A 15,726-nucleotide genomic window follows, 5' to 3' on the forward strand; every position below is an offset into this window, starting at 1 on the left:
GGGGCTGGCTCCCCGGAAGTGGGTAGGTCTGTCTCCGTGGGACAGAGGATAGATGATGGCAGAGAACGTGAGCAGACCCCAGGGACACACAGCTGGTCCCCTGCAGAGTCGCATGTGGCCACCAGTCTTTCGGGTGCCCGCAGCAGCCGAACACACACTCCCCCACACACACCTGCTCACCCCGGGGGCCTAAAGTTCCGGATGCTTCACCATTGCAAGAATCCCGTGGGTCTGCCTGGACTTCTCATGACCTCTTGGGCCCAGGAGCTCCCCGGGAGGCAAAGGGATGGGTGGGGGGCTCCACCCAATGAACCGGTCCAGTGGACTACCCCCTAAGTGGTCCAGAAGGGGGCCTCTCTCAGGGTGACAGCAGCAGGAGGTGGGTCCAAGTCGGGGGCCCTGACTTCCTGGATCCCCCTGCGCTGCCCACCAACCTGCTCCAGGGTGCTGAACTCGGGTGAGGCCTCTGAGTAGGGATCCCTCAGACCTCAGAGGTCCACTGCTTCCCAGGCCTGGGCTGGGGCCTCACGCTTGCCATCCTGGCTTCTCCGCAGGCTCGTGTCTCCCCGAGCGGGACTGCAGGAACCGCGCCGGCTGCCTGGGGCGGGTGAGCCTTGGGGCCCCTCCTGGGCTGGGCTCCCAAGGGGGGCGGGGCAGTTTCAGTGCTGTCTCGTGGTGGGCGCGCGGGTCAGCACGGCCCCACCCACCCGGGAGGAGGGCGCGGCCTGGGAGGTGGGGGGGACAGGAGCACAGCTAGGGGCCGAGGGGAGGGCTGGTCAGGGTGGAGGCCCCGCCAGTGTGGACTGTGCCAGGAGCTCCAGGCCCCCACCGCCGAGCTCAGCCCGACCCCTGCCCTCGCAGAACCTCCAGGACCACGGGGGCTGGTGTCTCTAGAGACCCTGTCAGACGCCCCATCCCTGGGGGTCCCGCATGGTCACAGCTGCCTCGCCGCCATCCACTCTCTTCGTGGTGGTCGTGGTGGTCGGCCGCAGACCTGGATGGGCTGAGGTTTGTCAGGGAAAGGAGCCTGTTCCGGCACAGGGAAGCGACTGACCTGCCAAGCTGGCACGCAGCCCCTGGGCCCCGATGGGAAGGGTGGGGAGGGGCACGTCCTGCCGGGAAAGGCTGGATTCCTCCCAGCTCCAGGGCTCCCTGGGGGCTGCGAGGGATGACCAGTTTGCGCGATGCTTCGAAACCAGGAGCCAGACCTGCAGGTATCCAGCTGAATACACCAGAGAGACAGCGGGTTGTCCGGTGACGTTGCTCTAGCCAATGCGCTTGCTCTTTGGTTTTATGTCATTGGGTCTCTGCTTCCCCAGGGGCATTTACCCACTTGCAGCAAGAGGGGTTTGCCGCTGCAGACAGCTCCTCGCTCAGCAAGTAGGTAATTGCAGGCTCGTGGTTACCTGAAGCCACCTTGGCTGATGAGTTAAGTGACCGTCACTGAGCTGACTGCTTTGGCTCCGGAGTGGCTGACTCTCCTAGTGTCAGGGAGAGATTCCTCATCATATGTCCATTGGTGCTCCTTCCCATCCGTGGGAGGAAAGCTCTCCCTCCAGAGGTAAAGGCAGAATCTCTTACGCCTGCTGGAATTTCTTGCTTAAGGCAGTTATAGAGGTTTAATGGGACGGATCAACGTGAGGCTTCTGTTCGGTTATGTCAGGAGAACAGGACAGTGAATACAGCAGGGCACACCGTCCTGTGTTCTCCAGCCATCAAGACAACGGGCTCCCAATCATAAAGGCCATCCCCCAAACGTCCACATATGAAGGTGAAACCAGGGGGCGCACATAAAGCCTCCACACGAGTGATGGAATCTCTGGGTTCCTTCATTGGTGCAGAGGCACTGGCATTACTCAGCCAAGGCTCGGAAATTTTGTTGTTACACAATAGGAAGTTACCTAGATGTACGGATATGTCAGCAAGTTTACAGATGACTCAACTTGCATTGCCAGCTCCGTTGAACTTTCATGCAGATATTCAAAAGATCTTGTTTTCCTATGCCAGGCTTGGGTCAAATTGAAGCAAGGAATACATTTAGGTGGGCTTAGCTCCCTAACTCTATAAAATGGGCCTGCAGAACAATTTGGACAGACAGCAGCATCTGGAACCCCAGTGAAATTACTTATAGGCTGAACCAAGAGGCCATTGCTATGCTGGGCCAGCTGAGGATTCCAATGGCAAATCGAGCAATCAGAGAGGTTTCCCCCTTTCTTCAGGGACGGGGAGATACGAATGAGGGTGTTGTCCTTCCACAGAAGGGAGGGAGGAACGGGGTGAGGGACTGTATTGAAGTAAAGGTATACAGGCCCGGTCCAGACGTTTTGGGAAAGCTGTTGGCCTCAGATGTCCTCTGCTTCGGGTCCTAATGGGCATTATCTTCAGGTCGCCAGAGAGTGTACAGGTCCAGTTGGGATTTGGTGCCTCCTTTACATGTGACACTGAACCCAGGAGTCCCCTCTCTGGAGTTTGGTGGCACAAGCGTTAGTCAGCAGGATTTGGTGGGGCCCTGCCGGCGAGGCGGGAGAGGATCCTTCTGGAGGTGCCTTTTCCAGTACCCAGAATCTCCAGGCTGTGGGCTGTGACATTCGGGGTCTTGGTCTTCCGGGAGTGCGCTGCAAAAGGAGTGCTCTGCCAGAGCTTGGTGATTTTCTTTCTTTTTTAGTTTTTTAAAATTTAATTGAAGTATAGTTGATTTACAATGTTATGTTAGTTTCAGGTGGACAGCAAAGTGATTCGTTACACACACACACACACACACACATATGTGTTCTTTTTCAGATTCTTTTCCCTTATAGGTTATTATAAAATATTGAGTTGGTTATCTATTTTATGTATAGTAGTGTGTATATGTTAATCCTATTTTCTTAAACTTCTTTTTTTTTTTTGACCACACCATGTGGCTTGCACGACCTTAGTTCCCCCACCAGGGATCGAACCTGGGCTCTCGGCAGTGAGAGCACGGAGTCCTAACCACTGGACCGCCAGGGAATTGCTCACCTGGTTATTTTCAGTAGAAGCAATGAGGCCTTTACAATGCAGAAGTACTTCTCCCTTTCTCAGCTCGGATCAAAGAAGCAGCAGCCACGTGCTTTGGGTGTCCTGTTCAGGGACAACAGACTCCACTGAATATGTGCACGTACGTCCACAGTCATGAAAAACAGAGATACTTAGTAAGAGTTTCAGAACTCTTGAGGGACCAGGTAGGGAGGAAATGTAAATGCTTCAACCTTTGATGCCAAGGTACACTTTACCAAATTGTTTTAAGTTATAGACAGCTTAAAGGAGAGGAGAAAAGGGGATCCGTTATGTCTGGAAAGCAAAACATTAAAGCAATTGGTTTTCCATTAGAGTTTTAGAAATTCTTACACAGTTCAGTCGTATGATCTTAGAGTTATAAGAAAGAAAACTGTTTCAGAGTACCCGTCAGAGTCCTTTCCGTGAATCTCTTCAAAGAGGAACACACTTGGAGAAGCATCAGAGTAACGCAGTAACTATAATGACAGAAAGACTTGAAAATGCCCATTATTAAAAATCTGATGAGAATTCATTATAATGGGAGTGGCAAGGGGATCAGCTTATCTTTTTGACATATGTTTAAAATGGTGAGCGTTTGGAAATTCCCTGGTGGTCCAGTGGTTAGGGCTTGGCGCTTTCGCTGCTGGGGCCCGGGTAACTAAGATCCTGCAAGCCGTGCAGCATGACCAAAAAGACCCAAAAAACAGAAACGAAACAAAACTCATGACCAATAACATTATATCAGGACATCTCAGAATTTAGCAATTTCATATGATTTTGAGCACATGTTAATATGTACCTATACAACTATAAGGATAAAAGGTTCTGTATTCCTTCTTATTTAGAAGCCTATTACAAGCTTCCCATGTAATCTAGCTCATCAAATAAGCCTGATTAGTTTAGCATTTTACCAGGTGAGAGACAAATCCTTTGAGATTCTCCAGGGGCCCTCTGGAAGAGCCCAGTTAGTGTAAGGTCAGCAAGACTTCATTTATAACATGATTTGGAGGTAAGTTTGTCAAAAGTAACAAGAGGTTTTGGACATTTGACCAAACAGGACCACAGATCATTATGAAATGATACTTAATTATCTGTCTGACCAAAGTAACAATAAAAGATTTCAAAGGCAAATACAAGAGGTTACATAGTTGTAAGCAAAACTTAGCTCTTTTATTTATTTTTAAATTTTTTTTAGCTCTTTTAATATTGAGAAGAGGACTTCCCTGGTGGCGCGGTGGTTAAGAATACGCCTGCCGGGCTTCCCTGGTGGCGCAGTGGTTGAGAGTCCGCAACAACTACTGAGCCTGCGTGCCACAACTGCTGAAGCCCGTGCGCCTAGAGCCCGTGCTCCGCAACAAGAGAAGCCACTGCAATGAGAAGCCTGCGCACCGCAAGGAAGAGTAGCCCCCCTCGCCGTAACTAGAGAAAGCCCACGCAGCAACGAAGACCCAACACAGCCAAAAGTAAATAAATTAATTAAAAAAATAATAACTTAAATAAAATAAAATTTTAGAACCACAGTTCTCCAATTTAATCTTAAGAAAAACAAGTTTGGGAAGATTGAAAGTTCCCTGTAATGGCCATGATAATTCTGGATTACTTTTAGTTGGTTCAACCCACTTAGTTAAAAATGAGCATGTCAGGGGACAAAGAAATGAGCATGTCAGGGTCCATAGCTTTCAAACGTGAACCTTCCAGAGTCCCTGAGGGAGGGCTGCCCTCAGAGCGCATAGATGACCAGGATCCCTTTTCCTTAAGTTCTCCTGGAAACCCAAGAAAGTTGCTGGAGTCCTAGCCCAGAATCCAAAAGGAATAAAGCAAATTATTCGATTCCAGTTAGCTCGATCCCCCTCACTCTTGCACACTCCAGAAGACAACTGAGTATTCACCAAGGGCGAAACCTTGAACCAGAAAGGATGAAACCTCCCCCCTGAAAGGACAAAGCCTTTCCAGATCCCGAAAAAAGCCAGAGAACTCAAAACGCAAAGAAGCAGTTTGGAATACAAGAAGAGACTCAGGGAAGTGATGAGCATGAAGGGCTCACAGTGTGGGTACCTGGCTCCATTCCAGGGCCTGTCATCTCTTGGGGTTTGCCTCCTTCAGATCCCACTTCTGACACCATATAAATATATCAACTTTAGTAAATGGTAGCCAGTTATTTTACCAGCAAAAGCAAGCTTATTCAGGAATAGCAGAGGAATTGCAATTTGGGACGTGGAAACTATGGCAGACAAAAAAGCCAAATCCAGAGAACAAGGAGGGGGAACTTGCTTTTATAGGGAAAAGGAGGAGTAGGGAGGGGCTGTGATAACCAAAGATTCCATTGGAGGAGCTGGGGTTCAATGGAGTCTTCCCATTGACTGGGCCCCTGCAGTCTCTGATTGGCTGGGCTGTCGGGGGTGGAGGGAAGTTTCCTTCCTCCTGACTGATGGTAAGTAGAGGCACCTTCCTGTCCAAGATGTAGGCGGAAATCTCTTCCTGTTTGGGGTAATTGACGTGCATATTCGTGGAGAGAGCTCCCTACAGACCCGTCCTGACTCCAACTTTAACTGAGGGTTCTATAATTAATTCCACAACTTAAACTTCTTCTTGTGACTTTATTTTGCGCCTTTTAGTTGTCCAGTTTTTTCTATGCTTCTTTTTTCTTATTTCTCACTTCTTTTTGTACTGGTACCCTCCAACGCCCAGTGTTCCATTTTTCTCCTTAATTGGTTGGCAGTTATACCACGAACACCTAATCTAACACATCTTGTACCCTCACTGGAGCAGTGAAGGGACTTTCTATCACATGGGCTCCGATTTAGCCCTCTCCAACCTAAGGACCATTCTTGTCCAAGTGCTTTAACTCTGTCCCTTTGTTTCAACCCTGCATATGAGATGTTATTATTGTATTTCATTTATATTGATTTCGATATTTTATTTTATTGATTTATTTATGAACTAGTTCCTTCAGATGCTCTATAATCAGTGTTCCAGGTTGTGTATGTGCCTGTGGACTGTTCTGGGCTCTCTATTGCCTTTTGTGGATCAGTTTGTTTTCCCTGGGCCAAGATCATGCTGTCCTGATAGTTACGGCTTTACAAGTCTGCAGAAGCCATAACAGCTAGCAGGATATCATTATTCTTGAAGAGTCACATGGCTCTTCTTGGGCTTGTTTTTAATTTGATTTTGTTAAATTCTTTGAAAAACCTTTTAGGATTTGATCAGAGTTGCATTGACTCTACAAATCAATTTGCGGAATAATGATCCCTTTGCCCTGCCACACACTTATTCAGGGCTGATTTAATGCTTTTCAGTAGAGTTTGTGACTTGCTGTAGACAGGTCTTCCTCGTTTTTGTTAGATTTATTCCCAGAAACAATACATTTTTTGGTTGGTATTGTAAAGGGTTACTATTGTGTAATATTACATATGTCAAGAAACATATATAAAACAAAATATATATTTAAAATTTTATGGGAATTCCCTGGCAGTCCAGCGGACTCGGTGTTTTCACTGCCGTGGCTCAGGTTCAATCCCTGGTAGGGGAAATAAGATCCTGCAAGCCATGTGGTGTGGCAAAAAAATATATATATAAATAATATATATATTATATATATAAATAATATATATAATATATACATGATATATATATAATATAATATATGTATATAAATAAATACAGAAATAAAAAAGTTTTACTGTAAAGCAAGCACTCATGTGCTCACCATCCAGGTCAAGAAACAGGACGTGGTCAGTCTCCTAGGAGCCCCCTAGCCTCCCCTCTACTCACTGGCTCCCACCCCCACCCCTCCCTGGTGCCTCTCCCCTGCCCCACGCGATAACCACCCAAAGAAAATTACCACCTTGGTGTTTTTTGTTTTTAAAATTTATTTGTTTGGTTGCACTGGGTCTTTGTTGCGGTACTCGGGATCTTCATTGTGGCATGCAGGATTTTTAGTTGCGGCATGTGGGATCCTCCCGGACCGGGGCACGAACCCGTGTCCCCTGCATCGGCAGGCGGACTCTCAACCACTGCGCCACCAGGGAAGCCCCCACCTTGGTGTTTTTTGTTTTTAAAATTTATTTGTTTGGTTGCACTGGGTCTTTGTTGCGGTACTCGGGATCTTCATTGTGGCATGCAGGATTTTTAGTTGCGGCATGTGGGATCTAGTTCCCTGAGCAGGGATTGAACCCAGTCCCCCTGCATTGGGAGCACGGAGTCTTAACCAGTGGACCACCAGGGAAGTCCCTACCACCTTGTATTCTTCATACTTCAACCACCTAAATTTATAACCCTAACCAGTCTGGTTTAGTTTGTTTTTTTATGTTGTAGCTTTCTTGTTTATTTTTTTAAAAAACAGCTTGATTGAGGTATCACTTCCATACCACAAAATATACTCGTTTTAAGTGGACAATTTATTTCTATTTATTTTATTTTTTTAAATTTTTATTTATTTATTTATTTTCGGCTGGGTTGGGTCTTCATTGCTGTGCGCGGACTTTCTCTATTTGCCTTGAATGGGGACTACTCTTCCTTGCGGTGCGCAGGCTTCTCATTGCAGTGGCTTTCTCTTGTTGCAGAGCACGGGCTCTAGGCCGAAGGGCTTCAGTAGTTGTGGCGCACGGGCTTAGTTGCTCCGCGGCATGTGGGATCTTCCTGGACCAGGGCTCAAACCCGTGTCCCCTGCATTGGCAGGCGGATTCTTAACCACTGTACCACCAGGGAAGTCCCGCTAATTTATTGATTTTTCGTAAATTTGCAGAACTGTGCAAATATCACCATAATTCAGGTTTAGAATATTTCCATCATCCAGAAAAGTCCATCCTGCTCGTTTTCCATGAATCCCTGTTTCTACCCGTTTCTCAGACAACCACTAATCCTCTTTCTGCCTCTATAGGTTTGCCTTTTTTAAAAAGCATTTCAGGGGACTTCCCTGGAGGTCCAGATGTCAAGACTTCGCCTTCCAATGCAAGGATTGAGGGTTTGATCCCTGGTTGGGGAGCTAAGAACCCACATGCCTCGCAGCCAAAAATCCAAAAAAAACCATAAAACAGAAGCAATATTTTAACAAATTCAATAAAGACTTTAAAAATGGTCCACATCAAAAAAAATAACTTAAAAAAATAAAAAAGCATTTCATACAAACGGAATCTTTTGTAGCTTTTTGCACCTGACTTCTTTCACTTAGCACGTTTTTGAGGCTCACCCATGCAATGCCCTAGGACATATCGGCAGTTGGTGTCTTTCTTTCTATTGCTAAATAGTATTCCATTAAATGGATCAAAGACATTTCGTTTACTCATTCACCAGTCAATGGACATTTGGATTGTTTCCATTATTTTGCTCTTACGCATAAATGGTGCAAGGAACATTTGCCAAAAATTTCTCTGTATAGACATGTGTTTTTATTTATCCTGAATCAATAACAAGGAGTGGAATTGTTGAGTCATATAAAAAGATTTTTTTTTTGTTTAATTTTTAAAGAATCTGCCGAACTGCTTTCCAAAGTGGCGGCACCATTCTTCATTCCACCAGCAGCGATGAGGGTCACAGCTTCCGCACATCCCTGCCAAAAGCTGTTACTAACAGTCGTTTTATTACAGCGATACTAATATGTGGTTTTACTTTGCATTTCCCTAATAACTCACGGTGCTGGGCATTTTTCCATGTGCTTATCAGCCATTTCTATTATTCGGGTTGTTTGTCTTATTATTGAGTTGATCTTTATATATTTGGGCTATAAGTGTTTTATCAGATATATGATATGCAAGTATATATTTTCTCCCAGTCTGTAGGTTGTTTTTAATGTTCATAATTTAAAAATGTATTTTTTGTTTTTTAAATATTTTTATTGAAATATAGTTGATTTACAATGTTACATTAGTTTCAGATGTACAAAAAAGTGATTCAATTATATATATATATGTGTGTGTGTGTATATATATATATATATATATATATATATTCTTTTTTTACATTCTCTTCCATTATGGGTGATTATAAGATAGTGAGTATAGTTCCCTTAAAAATGTCTTTTGGGGCCTCCCTGGTGGTGCAGTAGTAGAGAGTCCGCCTGCTGATGCAGGGGACACGGGTTCGTGCCCCGGTCCGGGAGGATCCCACGTACCGCGGAGCGGCTGGGCCCGTGAGCCATGGCCACTGAGCCTGCGCGTCCGGAGCCTGTGCTCCGCAACGGGAGAGGCCACAACAGTGAGAGGCCCGCGTACCGCAAAAAAAAAAGAAAAGTCTTTTGAAGTGCAAACTGTTTTTTGTTTGTTTTTTTTTAGTTTTTAATTTTTATGAAGTCAAATTTCTTTTTTCTGGAATGGATCGTGCCTTTGATGTTGTATCTAAGAACTCTGCTTAATCCGGGGTCGTAAAGGTTTTTCTAAGTTCTTTAAAAAATAAACCTCTTTATTTATTTATCTTTGGCTGCATTGGGTCTTCGTTGCTGTGCGTGGGGTTTGTCTAGTTGCGGTGAGCGGGGGCTACTCTTCGTTGCGGTGCACGGGCTTCTCACTGCGGTGGCTGCTCTTGTTGTGGAGCACGGGCTCTAGGCGCGCGGCTCAGTAGTGTGGCTCGCAGGCTCTAGAGCGAGATCTCAGTAGTTGTGGTACCCGGGCTCAGTAGTTGTGGCTTGCAGGCTCCAGAGCACGGGCTCAGTAGTTGTGGCGCACGGGCTTAATTGCTCCGCGGCACGTGGGACCTTCCCAGACCGGGGCTCGAACCTGTGTCCGTGGCATTGGCAGGCGGATTCTTAAGCACTGCACCACCAGGGAAGTCCTATTCTATGTGTTATTCTAAATGGTTTTATGTTTTTAGCTCTTACATTCAGGTCTATGAGCCATTTTTGTACTAATTTTTGTGCATGCTGTGACATGAGGGTCTAAATCTTTTTACACGTCAATATCCAAGTGTCCCAGCAGCATGTTTTGAAAAGACTATCGTTTCCTCATTGACTTTTGCTTTGACCCCTGTGTCAGTTAGGGTTCGACCAGAGGAAAAAAATCAGTGGGAGATATATTTTATGCGTGGGGTTTGTCTAGTTGCGGTGAGCGGGGGCTACTCTTCGTTGCGGTGCACGGGCTTCTCACTGCGGTGGCTGCTCTTGTTGTGGAGCACGGGCTCTAGGCGCGCGGCTCAGTAGTGTGGCTCGCAGGCTCTAGAGCGAGATCTCAGTAGTTGTGGTACCCGGGCTCAGTAGTTGTGGCTTGCAGGCTCCAGAGCACGGGCTCAGTAGTTGTGGCGCACGGGCTTAATTGCTCCGCGGCACGTGGGACCTTCCCAGACCGGGGCTCGAACCTGTGTCCGTGGCATTGGCAGGCGGATTCTTAAGCACTGCACCACCAGGGAAGTCCTATTCTATGTGTTATTCTAAATGGTTTTATGTTTTTAGCTCTTACATTCAGGTCTATGAGCCATTTTTGTACTAATTTTTGTGCATGCTGTGACATGAGGGTCTAAATCTTTTTACACGTCAATATCCAAGTGTCCCAGCAGCATGTTTTGAAAAGACTATCGTTTCCTCATTGACTTTTGCTTTGACCCCTGTGTCAGTTAGGGTTCGACCAGAGGAAAAAAATCAGTGGGAGATATATTTTAAGGAAATTCTTTCTAGAATCAGTTTACGAGACTGTAGGGGCTAACTAGGCTCCGTGGCATGTGGGATCTTCCCAGACCGGGGCACGGTGTATAGTTGCTTTATAATGCTGTGTTAGTTTCTTGCTGTACAACAAAGTGAATCAGTCATACATATAAATGTATCCCCTCTTTTTTAGATTTTTAGGTTTCCTTCCCATTTAGGTTACCACAGAGCATTGAGTAGACTTCCCTGCGTTATACAGTAGGTTCTCATTAGTTATCTATTTTATACATAGTAGTGTATATATGTCAGTCGCAATCTCCCAATTCATCCCACTCCCCCAGATTAATTTTTTTGCATGTGGATGTCCAGTTGCTCTAGGACCAGAATCTTGTGGATTTTTTATTTCATTTGTTGAGCTTTTTTAAAATATAAATTTATTTCTTTATTTTATTTTTGGCTGCGTTGGGTCTTCGTTGCTGCGCGCGGGCTTTCTCTAGTTGCGGCGAGCAGGGACGACTACATTGCGGTGCACGGGCTTCTCATCACGGTGGCTTCTCTTGTTGCGGAGCACAGGCTCTAGGTGTGCAGGCTTCAGTAGTTGTGGCTCGCGGGCTCTGAGCGCAGGCTCAATAGTTGTGGCGTGCAGGCTTAGTTGCTCGGTGGCATGGGGGATCTTCCCGGACCAGGGATCGAACCTGTGTCCCCTGAATTGGTGGGCGGATTCTTAACCACTGCACCACCAGGGAAGCCCTGTTGTGCTTTTTACCTCCAGATTTTTCCATTTGGTTATTTTTTGTCTTGCAATTCTTTATTACAAAACCCCATTATTTTCAGTCTTGAAAGTTTTAGAACCTAAGCACCTTCTCTTTCTGAAGAGTTGAAATGTTTGCAGCCAGTAGAAAGTGATGGAAGTCTACAAAAATATTCTGAAGATCCAAAGGAGAAGCCTCAGACTTGCCTCTGGAAACACCAGCGGCTGAGATGAAGGATTGCACAGCAAAGTTTTCCGTGGAATGCCAGACTTGGGGCCAGCTCTTGCTGCACTGTGAGAATGGATGCATCTTATTACACGGTACAAGAATCAATCGAAGGCAAAATGACGGAGATTGAAGTGGAACCTATGACATATCTCGATCTTCCCAGTGTGAAGTTCTTCACACAAATCCTGACTATCATAAAAGATTACAGAACCAGAGGAAGGTCTTAGATTGTATGGCAATGGTTATAGAAGAACTGCAATTATCAGTGGGGAAGCTTCAGGCCTTCATGGGCAAAAGTTCTCAGTGCTTCCAGTAGGGGTCAGTACAGTTTGGGAAGAGACGCCACCAACAGCCAGATCCCTCGCCGGCCTCAAACTTCCGGAGCTTCAGCTGCAAGCCCCGCCCACCTGGGTCTTGTCAGTCACCTTCTGCAGCTTTCCTGCCACAAGATGCTCAAGAGGAGAGGAATGGCAGACTTCCCAGCGCCTGGGGACTGCCTGGCGTCTGAGCTGGTATTCTCCACTCTCTCGCCTTTGGAGGTGACTGGGTGGCTATAGGGTTCCTTAAGTTTTTTCTAGAAGTGATGGGAACTGTCGACTTAAAAAAATGCACAACGTGAGAGTTGCGATTTGAGTTTTATTTGGGGCAAAATGAGGGCTGCAACCCGGGAGACAGCATCCCAGATCGCTCTGAGAATCTGCTCCACAGAGGCAGGGAGGAAGGTCAGTATAGATGTGATTTGGGTGAAGGGGGGTACATGCAATCAAGCACATATGTTCTGTGGAAGGTTTCTGCTCGTCTCGTGCATGTCACTGCCAGTCACGAGGAGCAGACGTCGCCATGAAGGATTTGAGTGCTTGTCTAGATACGAGGAGATACAAGAACTGGGCTCATAAACTTGTCTCCTGAAAATATCCATCTATCGGAAGACCTGTTCTGCCAGTGTTACCCAGAGCCCGGAGTGCCTCAGGTCAGCTCTTCAGGGGGTGTTGCCAGTCAGCAGCGGCAGCAGCACGTGAGTTACTCCTTGTAGAGGCAGCGGGCAAGTGACAATGGCGAGCGCCAATTTGTAGTTGACAGAACGTTGTAGGAACACTTTTCCCAGGAATGTACAAGATGCTTGGAACTTTTTTCGGAATTAACCTCAGAACCAGTGACCCATTCTTCTGAATATCCTTCATGGTCAGAAGTCATCCTCCTGTGAAGACGTTTTGCAGGTTTTGAAATAATCCAAAGTCACTCAGGACGAGTCTGATGACACATTCGGGCATTTCAAGTTGTAAAGTTATGGGACTAACGTTCCAGTGTGTCTCAAAGGTGGTTCCAGGTGGAAGAGTTTTGCATCACTGGGGTATATGCATCACTCCACAAGATGTCCAGACTGTGGAAACGCCATATGCTCCGTGTCCTGATGTCCACTGTGTGCTGTAGCTTTTAGTTCCAAGTTGACATTCTGAGTCCCAGACCCATGGCAGGAAGGGACCAAGTGCCTTTTTTTTTTTTTTTTTGCGGTACGCGGGCCTCTCACTGTTGTGGCCTCTCCCTTTGCGGAGCACAGGCTCCGGACGCGCAGGCTCAGCGGCCATGGCTCACGGGCCCAGCCGCTCCGCGGCATGTGGGATCCTCCCGGACCGGGGCACGAACCCGCGTCCCCTGCATCGGCAGGCGGACTCTTAACCACTGCGCCACCAGGGAAGCCTCAAGTGCCCTTTTTAGCTCTTCTCTGTGCTTGTTAAAATCTGCATTACAAATTGCAGATATAACTACATAGTGATAAAAACCTATTTTTATTTTAAAGAGCTTTCAAAAATTGAGATACAATTCACTTACCGTACAGTGGGCACAATTCAGTGGGTTTAGTACATTCACAAAGTTGTGCAACCATCTCTATAATCTAACTTTAGAACATTTCTGTCCCATCAGAAGGAAGCCCTGTGCTTGCCAATTATTCTTACCAAGCCCGCCCCCAGCCCTAGGCAGCTCCTAACTGGATCATATACAATATTTGTCCCTTTGTGTCCGGCAGCTTTTCCTTAACATAATATTTTCAAGGTTAATTTTCAAGTCATATCGGTATTTCATTCCTTTTTATGGCTGAATAATGTTCTATTGCATATATATCCCATATTTTGTTTATATCTCCATCAGCTGGTGGACATTTGGGCTGTTACTACTTTCTGGCTATTATGAATCATGTTGCTGTGAAACTTGGAAGCCACGTTTTTGTTTTTTGGCCGCACTGTGCAGCATGCAGGATCCTAGTTCCCTGACCAGGGATGGAACCCATGCCCGCTCCGGTGGAAGGTGAAGTCTTAACCACTGGACCGCCAGGGAAGTCCCTGCATGCAGTTTTTTGTGTGGATGTACTTTTTAAAAATATCTATTTATTTAGTTTGGCTGTGCTGGGTCTGAGTTGCAGCATGTTAAGTTGTGGCATGAGGAATCTTTAGTTGCGGTATGCAGGCTCTTAGTTGCGGCCTGCATGTGGGATCTAGTTCCCCGACCAGGGATAGAACCCAGGCCCCTTGCACTGGACCACCAGGGAAGTCCCTGGATGTATATTTTAATATCTCTTGGGTGTACACCTAAGCTTGGAAAAGAGTAATACATATGCTACGTTATGTGGAAGCTCTATTTTTTCTTTTCCTATAAATTTATTTATTTATTTTTGGCTGCGTTGGGTCTTCGTTGCTGCACATGGGCTTTCTCTAGTTGCGGCGAGCGGGGGCTAGTCTTCGTTGTGGTGTGCGGGCTTCTCACTGCAGTGGCTTCTCTTGTTGCGGAGCACAGGCTCTAGGCACAAGGGCTTCAGTAGTTGTGGTGCATGGGCTTCAGTAGTTGTGGCACGCAGGATCAGTAGTTGTGGCTCGCGGGCTCTAGAGCGCAGGCTCAGTAGTTGTGGCGCATGGGCTTAGTTGCTCCGCGGCATGTGGGATCTTCCCGGACCAGGGCTCGAACCCGTGTCCCCTGCATTGGCAGGCGGATTCTTAACCACTGCACCACCAGGGAAGTCCCTAAAGTTTCATTTTCTAAACGTTAATTTGGTAAGATGATTTTCTAAAGACACTCTGGGGTCAGAGTCCCAGTCCTTAAGGATCAGTGCCCAGGAGAAGGGAATGGAGTGTTTTGGAAAGGTAAGGGGTGGGCCTGTGCTCCCCTTCCCCTGGGCTCTTTGAGGTGCCGTGTGCTGCCAGCACATTTACTGAGGATAATTCTGTCGACTGAAAAACTACCAGCGGAAGCTATCCTGTGTTTTGTGTGGTACCAGCCAGATTTTTCTAGTGGGGGAAAAAAAAAAACCAGAAAAAAAGAGACCTACCCCTCCCCCACAAAGTTACTGCAACAACATGGGTGAGTCTGGCACTGAGGGCCAGAAAGCCAGGAAGTACAAACCACACCAGTCCTTTTATAGATAATCCTATGACCTGTGGTGATAGAAGTGGTCGGCGGTGACCCGGGACTGGGGGGCGAGAGGAGCCAGCTGAGTCGGGGTGTGGAAGAACTTTGGGGGCTGATGGGAATGTTGTATGCTTTGGTTATGGTGTAGGTTCTGTGGGCATACACACCAGTCCATACTCATCACACTCTAAGTGGCTGCATTTTATTGTATATAAATTATACTGCAGTAAAGTTGATTTTTAGGAATATGAATGATAAACCTAATGATTTTCTTTCGACCTTGATTAAAACGAAAAGAAGCCATGCCCCAGAAGACATCTTGGGACACTTGAGAGGGAGAACTTTATTGACAAAATAACCTTGAGAATTCCAAGTCCTGGGTTACTTATTACTTTGCTCCGAGATAAGGGAGAGGGAGGTTGGAGAACAGGGAACGGGGAGCAGAGGGGCAAAGGCTGGCTCTCCTCTGTACCGAGTCCTGCTCTCGCCTCGTGCAGGGAGCAGGGGTGTCCCAAGTGCTTCCCGGGCCTTCCGTTTCCTGACGGCCACACGGCAGGGCCTTGTTCACCTAACCTGCAGCATCGTTTCCCGTGGAGAATGGCTCTGGGGCTCCTAGGGTACAGCAGCATGTCTGCTGGACCCATCCCTACACAGACGGGCTGTGCTCCCCCCCTCGTGTTTCTCGTGGGGCTGTGCACGTATAATCGGTCAGGCCTGGGAGGTGTAAATCTCAGCGCAAACAAGCACCCAGGAGTGCTTCCG

At 46.9% G+C, this 15,726-nt stretch overlaps 1 pseudogene; it reads left to right on the top strand.

Moving 5' to 3' along the window:
- The first annotated feature begins 1,184 nt into the window (after positions 1-1,184).
- Positions 1,185-12,073, top strand: LOC112411388 (kinetochore-associated protein DSN1 homolog pseudogene; annotated as a pseudogene).
- Positions 12,074-15,726: the final 3,653 nt, after the last annotated feature.

Source organism: Neophocaena asiaeorientalis, unplaced genomic scaffold (assembly GCF_003031525.2).
Source record: "Neophocaena asiaeorientalis asiaeorientalis breed wild unplaced genomic scaffold, Neophocaena_asiaeorientalis_V1.1 scaffold78, whole genome shotgun sequence".
NCBI classification, from domain to species: Eukaryota; Metazoa; Chordata; class Mammalia; order Artiodactyla; family Phocoenidae; genus Neophocaena; species Neophocaena asiaeorientalis.